The sequence below is a fragment of the Spea bombifrons genome, chromosome 5, assembly GCF_027358695.1.
Source record: "Spea bombifrons isolate aSpeBom1 chromosome 5, aSpeBom1.2.pri, whole genome shotgun sequence".
Classification (NCBI taxonomy): Eukaryota; Metazoa; Chordata; class Amphibia; order Anura; family Pelobatidae; genus Spea; species Spea bombifrons.
In genome coordinates this window covers 101976533-101993978 of record NC_071091.1, presented here as the reverse complement: position 1 = coordinate 101993978, position 17446 = coordinate 101976533, and positions in this window count along the sequence as shown.

Below are 17446 nucleotides of genomic sequence, written 5' to 3'. Positions count from 1 at the left end.
TATTTGGAACTCCATGTGCTTGAACTGAATGTTTTTCTAAAATGAACTGATTGTATCAGCTGTTGACTCAAGTTGATTTACTTAATTTTTATGTTTGCTTTTCTGCCATAGTGTCTTACACTCACTTTTTTTCTATACCTGTCACTCCTCTAACATTGTCTTGTTTCCTTCTTCTCTAACATTTGTGACGTAGATATAAAAGGTACAAATGATAGAAGGACACGGGTTGAAGCTACGTTGCCCTGACAACCGTCACAGTGTTTATGTCTGTTTATTTAAGGCAAAACCTGATGAGTGACAACCAAAAATTCCATGTTTGCTTCATCATTTTTCATCTATAATGGAAATACCTTAAAATTCTATAGCTGTTTTTAGCACTATATGAGAACTCAAAATGCAGAGTTTGGAGAAGGCATACAAACCTGAAAGAGTCCTTACGGAATGTTAAGGACACACATTATTAGCGGGAATAATTTGCTCTAAGCAAACTTACTGTTAGGCTTTATTCTGGGAAATTTTCCGTACCCAGGAACTCATTTCTTTACATTTATTTCATTTAGATCTCAAACCATTGTAGTCTTGTGTGGTTGTTCTGATGGGATTTTGGTTCTCCGTGCTCCAGACAAAATGTGTCTTTGTGACACAGAATCAACAGCTTTACTGATACAGCTAAACATGTAATGAAGCTTCCAGTTGTGAGGTGGTAGAGGGTAGATTTTGTTGAACATCAAACACTATAACTTTCCCAATAAATGTAATAATTCTGGCATGCTGTAATGGAGAGAACATGGGTTTCTGTACCTCAAATGCTTTTCTTGTCCTGCTTCCCTCCCAATATCGAATGAATGGGTTTAAATGGGTTATAAACCCAAGACTATTTCCCACCTTTAAATGAGGAAGCAGGAGATCTTTACCATTTTATACCCCAAAAAATCCTAGTGGGTCTGGGCTTTAACAGCTTCGTATTATGGACGCATTATGATGGTTTATGGATGGGCCTCTCCAGAGCTTAATGACACCACTGGTCCTGTTTATTGTTTTATGCAAACTCATCCTGCCTAAGCCTACATTTTGGGCATAAGATTTTTCACAAGGGAGTTGTGACACCAAAAATGTTAAGAATCACTTCTATAGATCAAAAAGTTTAATGCTGAAAATGTTCAGACTTCCCTCCGTCAGTCTTTATTCAAACAGGTTACTCCATCGTAGAGTAGGTAACTATTACATTAGAGTCGTGGAGAACCTCATATCACATTCTCTATTTATGCATAAAATTGCTAATTACACCTAAGACTTGGCATGGCTTACCCGTAACGATTGCCAGTAGATATCTAGGAGTTCTGTGCCAATTTGCTGCTGGTCTTTTCAATTTGTACATATAGTACATTCCTTATTTGTTGGGATGGCTGCGGGGCTAAACAAGAGGTTCTTTCAGCTTAAACATTTTCCAGAGCCTGTCCCTTAACTTTACCTCTAAAGCAGGTCGTTAGCCGTAGATTAAAGGTACGTTATGGCAGCTCAGAAGGTGCTGAATGATGTTAGTGCTATCAACTTTCAGATCAACTCAGACAAAGCCAAAGCATCGCAGAAATAATAGACAGCTGACAATAATACCAATGTGCCGTAACATCAGACTCGCATGTCCCTAATTGACCTTTAAAAAGATTGATTAATTAAGTGACATCAATTAATGATCAAAATTATGAACCTTGTTCTGGCCCCCTAGAGGGAAATGTGTCCCTGGACCCAGCACTCAAAGGGTTAAAAAAGGTAAATTGACATGGACTTACTTGAAGAGGAGTTGGGCCTTAGTGAATAGCTTGCTGGAATTATTTTAGAAGTAAGATCCATTGGTGTGATGATTGATATCAGTTTGACGAGCGTTTATACAACACTTCGGAGTCCATTTGGAGTGACAGAGCATCCCACAACCTCAACTGGAGTTTGGTAAAGCAGGGAAAGTGCTGCTGTCACTAACCTTAATATATTAACTTTTAACATCGGATTTTAACAAAAAAAGTGCTACAGCTGTGGACCTTCAAAAGAATGGTGCCAAGACACACGGCACCGTATAAAGTTAACTACAAGTAGCCTATGTGGGAGTAGGATGGCCACTTTTTTTTGCCGGTTTTCCCATGTTACCATGTTACCAAATCCCGTGTTACCAAATCCTGTGTAACCAACGAGCACATATGGAGTGGTGTCCCATGCAGCATGGGACGTATAAACTCACAGAAGGGAATCAGTTACTCGATTATGCATCCTACATACTGAAACCGGACACCACTTTATATGCACCGGTTAAAGTATATATGACCTTGAAAAAAAGGGCATATGTGGTCACCCTATGTTCTGGGTATTATACCACCTTAAGGCGTAAGAGGATGATGCAGGGGATGAGCGCCACTGGGGCGTCCCTAAATGATGGGAGATTTATAAACCCCATTAAGTAATTAATTTCCTTCTGACTTCGCATGTCACATACACTGGAGGATAGCATGTGGTGGGCAGCATCATCTTAAAGCTTGATGTGTCATACAAACAATGCCCAATACAGCAACTCTAAACCCTGAGGATATTAGAACAATGGATAATTGGAACTGGTGCGGACGCTTTAGAAAGAAGTAATAGTAGGGTAAAACTAAGGGAGTGCAAAATGAATAGGCAAAAAGCAGTGAATCCCCACTGATTGCGGAAGACAAATAAAATCTTATTGTTAGGAAGCCATGGATATTGCTGGAAAACAGCGCTTTACCATCCTTTGCCGTGGGCGCTGAGTAGCATGGAGATACAAGATCTGACAGGCCTGAAATCTCTTCACAACCTACACCTCTTCTTACACAAAGAAATATTGTAGTAACAGAGCTTGCATTAGCTCAGTTAAGTCGAGAATTCTAGCCGTGTCACTTGTCTGATTTATATCTATGATAGAATGATGGAAATCCTATATCATATATTGAAAAAAACGTATCTGGAGGGAAAACAATTTGTTCAGATTTTTTTTTTGAGAAAGGAATGTAGTATTTTTGTGGGGCTTCACATATGCAGGAAATACATAGAGTTAGATATAAAGCTATGGGGAAGGTCTGGTTCTGAGAACTTCCATCAGGAATTTAGTTAATTCTACAATGTTGAATTATAGCCCAGAATGCCCCTTTATTAATATGGTAACATAAAAGCAGACTTTGAGAACAGGATTATTATTATCTTTTATTTATATAGCGCCAACAGTTTACGCAGCGCTTAATACAATACATATATTCAAGGGATATGACAAGACAAGAATTGACAGACTAAAACAAACCGATACATTAGGTGGAGAGGCTCGGCTCGCAAGCTTACAATCTAGAGGGAATGGGGTGACAAACATAAGGCACAGAGAAAGGTGAGAGGTAGTGTGGTGGTTGTATCGATGACAAGGAGGTTATGGTGCGGCTTCTATGAAGAAGTGAGCTTTGAGATGTTTCTTGGGTTTTGAGATGTTTCTTGAATGTCGGGAGGGAGGGTGAAAGCTGAAGGTTCCTTGGGAGCAGATTCCAGAGATATGGGGCAGCTCGAGTGAAATCTTGTAGACGGGAAAAGGAAGAGGTGATGAGTGAGGAGGAGAGCCTTAGCCCAGGGGAAGAACGTAGGGATCGAGTAGGAGACTATTTGCTCATGAGGGCAGAAATGTATGGGGGATCAGTGTTATGGGGGGCTTTATATGTTAGAACCAGGATTTTAAATTTAATCCTAAAGGTAATTGGGAGCCAGTGGAGGATTTCACAGAGTTGAAAATGAATTCTACAAGAGAAACACTACTATACACTGACGTGCTCCAAATATACAAAATTAACTTGTAAAGTTCCCAGGCACATGCAAAATTACAAAGCTAAGAAAACTCAGATGAGAGTTCGTCGACAGTCCAAAACATTACTTAGGATTATTACTCCCCCTGGTTCCAGTTTATAACCACTTACCCTAATTTTAAACCAACCTCCTAATGCCCTTAACCTATATCGCCACAACCACTTGCAAGGCCAACACAAAGTTCTCCGTATCACCCTCACTATGATCAACTTGTCCCTGTCCTTGCAGTCATCTCATGCTGCCTCACTTCCCCCTCAACCACACAATAGATTGTAAACTTGCAAGATCAGGACCCTCTTCTCCTTCTGCACCAGTTTGTTTTCACATGTGTTGTTGTCATTTTAATTTGTCTTCGTTAAATATTTTCTTGGCCCCCTATTGTAAGAGAGCTATGAAATCTGTTGGCGCTATATAAATAAATGGAATGGAATGGAACGTACCGCCAATTGTGGTCAGAAGGTAGAGAGAAGAGAAAGAAACTTCCTATTCCTACATAATTCCAAAAGCAATCGGATTAAACTCGCAATCTATTCCAATTTATATAAATTTCTACCGTTTATGTTCTGGATCTGTAAATGGTACCATGAAAAAAATACCAGCTACCAGTATTGTCTTTTTATTATAGCAGTGGGTGATTGCAGGTTGTATATTGTGATGTAAAATCTGTAACAATGATATATTTATTTAAAAAAACAATATATACAAAAATACACCAAATGAGTAAATAGTGTTTATACAAACCTCAACTGATTAAACACATCTACAAGGGAGACTCTACATATATAGTATGACAAATAAAGCAAATAAGCTGCAGTGATGTCTTAGTGAAAAAGAATAAAATATATAAAGAAAAATAGACGGCTCTTAAAAATATGCAGTAACGCAGAATGGCGTACAGAAAAAATACATATTTATTAAAAAAAAAATACAAAAACAACACATCGTGTGATAAAAAATATTTTACTAAATTGTGTGATTAAAAAAATATAGTCACTATTAACAACGAAAGAAAAATAATTGAGAGGATGATTATATAATGTTCTTACACAATGGAAGCTAATATACAACATTAATATGCATTAGCAAATAAATAAATAAATATTTTCCGTGTGGCAAAAGTCTAGAATATTATATAATAATGCTCCCAACTATTTGTCTTTTTTTCCTTGTTTGTTTTTTGTTTGTTTGTTTTTTATCAAATAAGTGCTTTTTTAGACTTTTTTAATATATCTATCTATCTATATATATATATATATACATATATATATTTATTTGTTCATATCATTTGGTGTTATTGGAGTTTTTTTTACTGATAAGAGTGTTATAGAAAGGTTGAAGGTTAGGTCAGTTTTGACATTTCTATGATGATGTGATAGGTTCTCCTGTGGTTATACAATAACTTATACCGCCTGGGCCGTTCTCTGCGCTGTAATGTCGAAAATCCAGTCCCGCCAGATCTACTTAGTTGTCACTTCAGAAGGTGCGCTGTGTTTTGAGTACAAAGACCCCATTTAGTGCTAATGGATCGGGGAGTTTCTGACATCTCGCTGACCTTTTAACACGCTGTAACCCTTCAATAATTACAGAAGAATGTATTTCAAAATATAATGGAACACTAATGATGAGTTTGCTTGTCCAGTTCCCACTGCCGTATTTACATGGCTCAGATGTATTGGCGTACAAGGTTCATGCCTCAGCTTGCAACACGGGCTGTTATGTATAAAATAATAAGCCTAATGTGACATCTGAAGAAGAGTCTGACTGCCATATCTGGAAAAATACAAAAATACAGACAGATATCGGTAGCCCTGCCCAATGCCATCTATTCTCTCCCCTGTGATTTTTATTATACATCAAGCTGGGTTGCTGTGGTTGAATGGTGCCATCTCCAAATTCTCTACTCTGCAAAAAAAAGGCCCTACGGCCGATCCTGTCCGATCTATGTTGCTTCTTACGACTTGTTTCATATTTATTATAAATGTATCTAGCACAGGAGTGGACTATGTGGTTCAGATTTACATGTGCTTGGAACATAAACCTGACCCTGAGGATTAGCAAATGTGATTTTGTAACAGATAACATTTTGGAGTCAGGCAATGTCTTGATTAGGATCAGGATTAGGATGTTGTGATTTTTGGAATATTGAGCTGAGCAATTTAGATAAATGCCCGGGAACGCTCTTTGTTTGACTCGAAGTCACCAGGTTCAGACCTGTTCCCCGGGTTTTCGGATACATTTCTCCTTTCTCCAAAAAGGGGAGCTCGGTTTGGCCATGTCCATCTCATGCTCATGTTCCACCCACGCCACACCAACTAAGCTCACTGCCCAGTTCCCTCCAACTAAGGGCTGTCTGGGGCTAGCTTCGGCCCTGCATGTGGGTACCCCTTCATTAACCCGCTCCGCTAGAAGAAGGAGAGCTCTGGGCAGCCTACCCTGGGAGGTTCCTAGATATAATCATGTGGAAGGTCATGGACACTTAACTATGAGACCACTCTTCACACCAAACAATAGCAGTTTCTCAAAGTTCCAGTTGTATGAGAAATTACTAGGAACAGAAGTGAAATTTCCGTTTTTATTGGTTTTATTTGGGGTACTGTTTAAGTAATTTAGTAATGATAGAATGACATATAAAAGTTGATCAAAAAAATTTTTCCCACTGCTTTCATTATCGCCAAATTAACCCTGTATTAATATGCATTTTAAAGCTAAGAGGCAATATTTTTTTCTCAGTGAAAAATGAGTGCGGCCCACGCACACATACATTTGTGAAGAAGCGGCCCACTGCAGAAAAAACTGGCTTGAGGTAAACATTAAAATCCTGGCTTGTCAGTTCTACTGTAATTACAGACAATATTTTGTGATACATGTCTATCAGCAGGTTCATTGTATTGGCATGGTTATGTGTAGGTAGAAGTCGGCTGCTGTCAGGAAAAGCGATAAACAAACCAGGCAAATATACACTATATGGACAAAAGTATTGGGACACCTGACCATTGTACCAACAGGGACTTTGGTCCCCCCTTTGCAGCTATAACGGCTTCCACTCTTCTGGGAAGGCTTTCCACAAGGTTTTAGAGAGTTTCTTTGGGAATTGTTCCCCATTAATCCAGTAGAGCGTTTGTGAGGTCAGACACTGATGTTGGATGAGACGCCCGGCTCGCAATCTCTTGTTCCAGTTCATCCCAAAGGAGTTTGATGGGCTTGAGGTCAGGGCTCTGTGTGGCCGGTCAAGTCCTTTGACACCAAACTCATCCAGCCATGTTTTTATGGAGCTTGCTTTGTGCGCTGGGCGCAGTCATGCTGGAATTGAAAAGGGTCTTCCCCAAACTATACCTACAATGTTGGAAGCAGAGCCTTGTCCAAAATGTCTCTGTATGATGTTGCATTAAGATTAGCCTTTACTGAGATGAAGGGACCCAAACCCTGAAAAACAGCCCCAGACCTTTGTGCATTCGGTAGAGAATTCTCCTGGCATCCGCCAATCCAAGACTCGTCCATCAGAATTCTAGATGGTGAAGCGTGATTCATCACTCCAGAGAACACGTTTAACTAGTTGTCCCCCCAAGGCCAATTTGAAAAATAGTACACAGAACTTTTGTGAAATTACAAACTACAGCCCTTTTCTTTTGTTAGCAGCTGCCTTTCATTGGTTGATGCCAGAGGAGGCCCCTGCCCGTGACCAATAAAGTCGCTTGTATGGACCTAAAACTCCTTAAACCTCCCCAGGCCAAATTTCGGTGTCAGGAGTTAAAGGTCCGTATGAGTGACTCTATAGGTCGCTGTACTGAGCTCCTTTGGCAACAAACGATGAAGGGCACTTGCACCGACTTTTAACTTCTGGAGTCAGGAGACCAATGGTCTTCCCATGCCAAGTTGCTCCATGGTGTAACTTGCCCTGCCTTTTGCCATGGAGACTAAAATCGCCATTCCTCCCAAGCCAAGTTGCTCAAAGCGGTTGTCTGAGTCTGAGACAACTACTCTAAGCAACTTGGTCTCGGAGGAACAGGGATTTTAGTCTCCCTGGCAAATGGCAGGGCAAGGTACACCTCGGAGCAAATTGGCCTATGGACACTAATGGCTTCGGTGTCATGAGTTTAAGGTCTATAACAGCGGCTCTATTGGTCACCGGCAGGGGGCTTGTTTGGTATCAACCAATGAAGAGCAGCTCCCCTTCATTGGTTGATAGCAGGGGAACCAATAGAATCGCTCTTGCAAACCTTTAAAATCCTGGCGCCAAAGCTGCTGTGTACTGTTACCGCGTTAACCCCAAATTAACCCCTGCTCAAAAAATGGCAAAAAACAATGAAACAAAAACGAACCCGATGAACCTACACAAATATTCACCCGAAAAGAAAACCGGGTGAATATTTGTGGAATAAGGGTTTTTTTTCACAAAAATAAACACGAAGACTTGGCCGGTGCCCAAGTGCATTTTTTAGCATGTCTGTTTCGCTAGTAGAAAATGTAGCACTTTAGTGAAATATATTGAATAACAGATTTTATATAATAGTATATAATATATCAGTCATATCATATGGAAATCAGTCCTACTGTTTCACACATTCACGCATTCAGACGACGCTTGGTACTGCGCATCGTGCTCTTCGGCTTGTGTGCGGAAACCTATTTCATGAAGCATTTGTGGTATGATATATGAATGTGTGAAGCAGTACTTTATCTAGTAAACAGTAGGACTGATTTCTATATGATATGCTACATTTTCTTCTAGGGAAACACAAATGCTAAACACAAGAACAAAGTTTCAGTTCAGTCTGTGTTCTAGAACTGCTTACAAAAGTATAAGGCTTTAGTTTGTCATTTCAGTTGCGTTTACTATTTTTCAAACTGGCCTTGGGGGAAAACTGGTTTAATCCACAAGCCAAAAAAGGGGAAAAAAGGTAAAAAAAAAAATTAAAAGTAAAAAAAAAACAAAAAACAGATTATTTTCTATCTACAAGTTTCTGGCATGAAAAATGTGACAAGACTGAAAACATAGCACCCGAGGCAGTCAATGTATACTGTCACACCACAAACAGTGTCCAAACACTATCATTCCCTCGACTTCCCGGCACCGAGCTTAACACGTTCATTAACACATCCGTTGTGAGTCACGAGCCATTGTGCTGCTTAGACACTGGCAGTGAATTGGTTACATATGCATTGGTTACTATTGTGATAGGAACCCTCTTCAAACTTTGCAGTATATGTTACATATTACTGCCAATGTGTTACCCCCTTATCATACCACGTAAAGGGTTAAATCCGCTCATATTTGATGCATAAATATATATATATATATATCTTTTTACTTACTACTTGTCTGCTTTATTTTTCTTTCAATCTTACAATTAGATTAAAATGAAAAATTAGGTTACTTAAAGGGTTAAAGAATGCAGATCTATCTATCTATCTATCTATCTATCTATCTATCTATCTATCTGTCTCTATCTATCTATCTATCTATCTATCTATCTATCTATCTATCTATCTATCTATCTATCCATACATATACTGTATAAATGAATCACTGCTTCCAGTCTGACAATTGCGTGTGTGTGTGTGGGGGGGGGGTCTGCATATATAGACTGCTGTTTGAAAGTTGATGTTTTTCATAGAAAAAAGGAAAATTTTGTCTGTAACATGATTGCAAAAGGGTTCGCTAATGATCAATTAGCCTTTTAAACTTGAATCAGTGAATACAATGTGCCATTGGAACACAGGAGTGATGGGAGTGATAAAGGGCCACTAGAACACAGGAGTGATGGGAGTGATAAAGGGCCATTGGAACACAGGAGTGATGGGAGTGATAAAGGGCCATTGGAACACAGGAGTGATGGGAGTGATAAAGGGCCAGTGGAACACAGGAGTGATGGGAGTGATAAAGGGCCATTGGAACACAGGAGTGATGGGAGTGATAAAGGGCCATTGGAACACAGGAGTGATGGGAGTGATAAAGGGCCATTGGAACACAGGAGTGATGGGAGTGATAAAGGGCCATTGGAACACAGGAGTGATGGGAGTGATAAAGGGCCAGTGGAACACAGGAGTGATGGGAGTGATAAAGGGCCATTGGAACACAGGAGTGATGGGAGTGATAAAGGGCCATTGGAACACAGGAGTGATGGGAGTGATAAAGGGCCATTGGAACACAGGAGTGATGGGAGTGATAAAGGGCCATTGGAACACAGGAGTGATGGGAGTGATAAAGGGCCTCTGTACGCCTATGAAGAGATTCCATTAAAAATCAGCCGTTTCCAGCTTCCTAGTCATTTACATTAACCCCGTCTGCGCTGGATTTCTCATTTCATATTATTTTAATGGACAAAATGCGGTTTTAGGTTAAAACCAAGTGACCCCAAACTCTTGAATGGAAGACTATATTGTCTTTAATTGAAGTCAATTTTTTATTGGGCCAAGAAAAAGATGTAAACTTACTGTATATATACTTTTTCGCACCCTCAGTGGTCTCTCCTTTTCATCTCCACAGATGACAGGAAGCGGCAAGTTAGAAATAAAAGAAACATTTATTTCCTCACCCTGGCAATCAAAGGCTTTGTTAGCTTACAGTCATTCGAGAAACCCTGTAACAATGCTTTATTACTACCACGGCACACAAAAGGTTAAAGCGCCCAATCCTTTTATTCTACAGCAATAATTTCCCGAAAGGTATTAGTCCTCCTCGCCCACGCATCCCCGGGGGGCACAAGAGCTGTATCTGCGTGTCCATCATCCATTCATGTCATTTGCCAACAGATATGAAGGTAAAATGGGGTGATGTCTGACATCATAATATAAATATTTAACATCACTCGGTGCATACATCGATTCTCTGTAAGTTACAATTCAAACTGTCAGAACTGTATATGATTTGCTTTAGTATTTGTGTTACCTGCAACCAGGCCCGGACTGGCCATCGGGCACACCGGGCATTTGCCCGGTGGGCCGGGCCACGGCAGGGCCGCATTGATTTAGGGGCTGATGGAGCTGCAGCTCCGGGCCCCTACCCTACCTACGGCCGCATTAACGCAGGGCATAAGGGGCACCTGCCCCTTAAGGCCGCCGCAACTGCGACCGGGTCCGCCACTCTAAGGGGCCGGGAAGTCCCCACCAAGGCCGTCCTTACGGGTCTGCGGCCGCACAGGGTTTAAATTAAAACATCGGGGTTTTTTTTTTTTAACTTTATTTAACATTGTCCATGTTAAATAAAGTTTTTTTAACTTTATTTAACATGGAAAATGTTAAATAAAGTTGAAAAAAAAACCCCGATGTTTTAATTTAAACCCTGTGCGGCCGCAGACCCCTAAGGCCGGCCCTGGTGGGGACTTCCCGGCCCCTTAGAGCAGGGCCGGCCTTTGGGGTGTGCGACCGCACAGGGCGCCACACTGCAGGGGGCGGTCCGCACTGGGTGCCAACTTGCGGCACCCGGCACCCCTCCAGAGACGGACAGTAATGTCCGCCGCTGGAGGAGCAGGCTCGCAAGGGAGCGGTATCGGAGGTCTTTAACAGACCTCCGGTTCCCTTGAGTGATTTTAAGCCGGGTTCAACCTGGCTTAAAATCACTCAAGGGAGCCGGAGGTCTGTTAAAGACCTCCGATACCGCTCCCTTGTGATCTGCGCGGCAACAGCTGTTGTGCGCCGGGGTTTGTTGTCAGATCCCGGCGCACAACACTGAAGCCGCACCCACCGCTGTCCGTGCCCTCTGACCCGGAAGAAGACAGAGAAGACAGAAGAACTGAAGAAGAGGAGGAAAAGGAGCTGTAAAGAGGAAAGGTAGGAAAACATTCAGTGAGAGTGGATTAGTATATATATGTGTGTGTATATATGTGTGGATTGGTGTGTATATATATGTGTGGATTGGTGTGTATATATATGTGTGGATTGGTGTGTATATATATGTGTGGATTGGTGTGTATATATATGTGTGGATTGGTGTGTATATATATGTGTGGATTGGTGTGTATATATATGTGTGGATTGGTGTGTATATATGTGTGGATTGGTGTATATACGTGTGGATTGGTGTATATACGTGTGGATTGGTGTATATACGTGTGGATTGGTATATATACGTGTGGATTGGTGTATATATACGTGTGGATTGGTATACGTGTGGATTGGTATATACGTCTGGATTGGTATATATACGTGTGGATTGGTATACGTGTGGATTGGTATACGTGTGGATTGGTATACGTGTGGATTGGTATATATGTGTGGATTGGTATATATGTGGATTAGTATATATGTGTGTGGATTGGTATATGTGTGTGGATTGGTATATATGTGTGGATTGGTATATATGTGTGGATTGGTAAGTGTGTGAGAGTGATGGGTGTTATGCTGTACCATTTCCAATGTCTTTTTCATGATCTAATTATGCTCTAAAAGTACAACATAACTCCCATCACTCTATACTGTTCCATACAGTGGCAGAGCTGGGAGGCAGAGGCCTTGCACCCCCACCGCAGGACTCCTGAAAGGTAAGTGAACTTCAAAGAGGGAGAGGGTAGATAGTAGGAGGGGGTAGATAGGGAGAAGGGAGTGAGAAAGGGTAGATGGGGCAGAAGGGAGCAAGAAGGGGTAGATAGGGCAATCATACTCCTATCATGCCCAGTCTGCGAGTACATCCTGGAATCTGGGTATTTCTGGGCATGATAAGAATGTGATTGCTGTTAACAATTATATATATATATATATATATATATATATATATATATATATATATATATATACATATAATATTGTTTTTTAATTGTTTTGTCCTATTTTGGTGTGTTACTTACTTTAAATAAAAGTGTTAGATTTTTTTATGGTGTGGGGAGGTCATATTTGGTTTCGGACAGGTAAATGCTGCATTTTCGGTTTCAGTCCAGAATTCGTTTCGGTGCATCCCTAGTACTAAGCCAGACAATGAAGTGGTAGGCCTACACCACATCAATGTTTGGCATAGTATATAGTGATTGGGGTTATGCTGCACTATTGTCAATGTCTGGCTCAATGTATAGTGATAGGGATTACGCTGTACCACCGTCAATGTTTGCTTCAGTATATAGTGATAGCAGTTATGCTGTACCACCGTCAATGTGTGCCTCAGTATATAGTGATAGGTGTTATGCTGTACCACCGTCATTGTCTGCCTCAGTAAATAGTGATAAGTATTATTCTGTACCACCGTCAATGTCTGCCTCAGTATATAATGATAACAGTGAGAAGAGGGGGGGTCAGTGAGAAGGGGCAGAGGTGGAAGATAGTCATACAGGGGGATAGATAGTGTGAAAGGGGAGTTTTGTTACAAGTTTTTATTCCTTTCTTGTTTTGGGATGGGGGGCGCCAGAGGAGTAGTCCGCACAGGGCGCCAGAACACCTAAGGCCGGCTCTGCCTTAGAGTGGCGGACCCGGTTGCAGTTGCGGCGGGCTTAAGGGGCTCTGCGTTAATACGCCCATATAGGCCCAGTCAGTCCGGTCCTGACTGGGCCTATTTTAAGGTGGGGGCCTGGAGCTGCAGCTCCATCAGCCCCTAAGTCAATCCTGCCCTGCCACAGGCGCGGTCGCAGTTGCTGCTTGCTCCGGCAACAAGGTAAGTAGGGTGAGGGAGGGGGGTGCAGTGAGAAGGGGGAGAGGGGATAGATAGAGACGGTACATATTGAGAAGTGGGGAAGGGGGTTACATAGTGAAAAGGGGGAACATAGTGAGAAGGGGCAGATAAGATGAAGAGAGGGGGTAGTGTGAATGTGTATGAGAATGAATGAATAAATATGTGGATGAATTGTGTGAATGCGTATGACAATTAATGAATTCACGTGAGGATGAATTGCTTGAATGATTTGTGAGACTGCATTAATGAATGTGTTAATGATTTGTGTGAATGATTAAATGCAAAGATGGTACACGAAGGGTGGGCTTTAACAATAAGTAAATAAATATGGGCTGCTCAGGCTTAAATGCCCGGGCCTATTTTTTGTCCCAGTCCGGGCCTGCCTGCAACCTATAACAGAAACATTCTAGATATTAAAACAATTCCATCATAGCTTCTATTGCATTTCTGATTTTATATATTTTTTCTGATATATATAATGTTGAAGTTATTACAGGTCAACCTCTCTCTCTCTTTTATATATATATATATATATATATATATATATACAGTATATTATATACACTACCATAAAAAAGTTTGGGGTCACTTGCTCGTTTGTGAAAGCGCAGACGGGGTTAATGCTGTAAATGACTATTGTAGCTGGAAACGGCTTATTTTTACTGGAATATCTTCATAGTTGTACAGAGGCTCTTTATCACTCCCATCACTCCTGTGTTCCAATGGCCCTTTATCACTCCCATCACTCCTGTGTTCCAATGGCCCTTTATCACTCCCATCACTCCTGTGTTCCAATGGCCCTTTATCACTACCATCACTCCTGTGTTCATATGGCACGTTGTGTTCGCTGATCCAAGTTTAAGTTTAAAAGGATAATTGATGGTTAGAAAACCCTTTTGCAATTATGTTACAGCCAGAAATATCTTCGTTTTCCATGAAAACAGCTGAGTGACCCCAAACCTTCGATTTGCTGTATATATATATATATATATATATATATATATATACATATATATATATGTCTATTATTCTGTGCCCTCGCCGGATATATGATATTTATATATTGTTAGAATCTGCTCTTTTTGACACCGATCTAGATGTGTTCACATATTATTTTCCTGGAAATTGTTATAAGTTGCAGCCTCGGGTGATTAGAAGAAGACGTTTATCTTCCACAAATCCTTCTCGCCGAGGATTACTCAGTTACATGCCATACGATAATGTTAGCGTTTAAAGGGAAAGTGTCACATTAATGTATGATCAGCAGACCCCGCGGTCTATGGACAGAGTCGAAGTCTCTATTAACCGCGCTGCTGTCCATGGTACTGACTTAGGTTTATTTAGTATATGGAAGTATTTTAAGTGCAGAAGGACAGCACTTCGGGTCAAGGAATGAATTGGATAATGCTGGCTCTGCCACCAGCTGCCACTGTTCTCAACTGTAAACATGTTATGCTGAAAGATTTCCATTTCCTTTTAATTTATATTAAATACAGTCACCATTACTCAAAAAGGGAATTTCACTAGACCTTAGTAAAAAAATAAATATTTTGAGGATCAAGTACCGTAAAATGTAACATATGAATCAGCCAGATTCTCCCTGAGAATCTTCCCGTTTACCCAGAGTCCCCAAAATCCCTTAACATTTTCAGGCATGGACACTACACACCTAGTAGGAAAAATACAGCCTAACAAGCTTCTGTGAAGCCCTGATAAACACTTCCAAGCTCTAATGAAGGTGTAAGAGTTAAATAAGTGTAGAGGTAAGAAATCTATTAATCATAAATAATATGCGTGTCCACATTTAACCACATGCCACACACTGCTTAGAAATATAGAACATGACGTCAAATAAGAGTAATTGGGCCCATCTAATCTACCCTTTTTCTTGATGTAAAAATCTCAAACCTTATTCGGTTATTTTTACATTCTCCTACTGTGTTAACCTCTACCTCTTCTACTGGGATGCTGTTCCACTTCCCTATCACCCTCTCAGAACTTTCTTATACTTTAGTTTTAGAATAAATTCTGGAGTAAAGAGATAAGTCGATGCCCATATAAAATCTAAATAGCCTTTTTTCACGTGCTTGGTCGGTAGAGCGTGAGAGGACCAGGCTAAACGCTTGACGCGTTTCGCACTATATGTGTTTATTGCAAAGCAGCCTTACAGATGAAAAAACATATTAATAAAAATGTTGCTGGAAACACCATGTAGCCATATGTTGCCTCAACCGATATTATATGACACATCATATTGAGAATTAAGTCCCAGAGGGATACGTGCGCCTAGACTAAAAATCCAAAATACCTGAGGTTGACCAAGGAGCGTTAACACGCCACCGCCTCTGGGGGAGCTACAAACCCTCTCTATACCCATAAAGGAAAAGAATCTCACAATACCATTTTTGCAGGGTGAAAAATGTCTTCTGATAGCCGATATAGTATCTATATTCTCTGCACTTGTTAAATGATCCCTAATTCTAGCCTTCATACTGAACTTTTTGACACATTACCAGGTGAATCAATAATTGCAGTCCCTAATTTGGAAAGTCTTACCATTTATAGTAGAGATAAACGAATCGGTCTTAGTAACAAACCTTATTTGCAGACTTTCTGTCCACAAAGGAACATACCAACTGTTCTCAGGCAATTGCCCCTCAATTTGGGGCTATCAGTGGTGTACCTACAGGGGCCAGGGTGTGCCACCATGGCCGACCCCGGGTGTGGGCTCTTCCAAAGAGGGATTATACTGGCCACAGCGGGAGAAGCAGTAGCGGTTGGGGAGATAATTGGTCTCCCTCTAACCAGCCCAAAAACAAGGGAGGGCAATGTCTATTTATACAGACCTCTGTATCCTGCTCCCTCGCGATGCATGCCAGCTACTCATGCTAAGTGGGCCCACTGCCGGACCGGAAGGCCTTGTCTATGTGAACGAAGACAGGAGAGGAGCTGCAGGAAGAGAGACAGGGACACCAGAAAGGTAGGGAGACATTGAGTAAGACACAGTAAGTGTGTGAGAGATTGTGATGAGAGTTATGTTGTTCCACCTTCAGTGTCTGGCTTAGTATATAGTGATGGGCATTATGGTGTACTCTAATAAGTGCCGGGCTCAGTATATTGTAACGGGAGTTATGCTGTACCTCCGTCTTTGTCTGGCTTGCTGTGTAATCATGCTGAACCACTATCATTGCTTGGCTTAGTAGATAGGGATCCAATTCAATATACAGGTTAATTTAATAACACATATTTAAAATTCACACTTCTATAATCCTTATCCCTTTAAAAAGCCATCAGACAAAAAAGGAACACATCAAAAATGTATAACATCCTTTGGATTATGGCTTGTTTTACTCACCATATGCGCTGAACATCTTATGGTATGTTTTTCAATTTATATACTGAAGCTATAATCCAAAGGATGTTATAAATATTTGATTCATACCTTTTTGTCTAATGACTTTTTAAAGAAATTAGGATTATGGAAGTGTAAGCTCGTTTGAGCCGGGCCCTCCTCACCTGTTGTCTCTGTAAGTCAAATTGTTATGTTATATACTACTTGTTATGTCCTGTCTACCCATTGTACAGCGCTACGGAATTTGATGGTGCTATATATAACAATAAATTATAATAATAACACTAAAAACTCTTCTAGGAAGGCTTTCCACAAGATTTTGGAGAGTTTTTGTGGGACGTTTTGCCCATTCATCCAGTAGAGCATTTTTGAGGTCAGGCACTAATGTTGGACGATAAGGTCTGACTCGAAATCAGCATTCCAGTCCTTCCCTCCATTCCTCTATTATCTGTATGTCAATTGTTTGTCAATTTGTACTTGTCGTTATCTGTAAAATTTTTACCTTGTACAGCGCTGCGGAATCTGTTGGAGCTTCATAAATAAATTAATAAATAATAATAATAAAATTCCCAAAAGTGTTCTATGGGGTTGATGTCAGGGCTCTGTGCGGCCGGCCAAGTTCTTCCACACCAAACTCATCCAGCCATGTC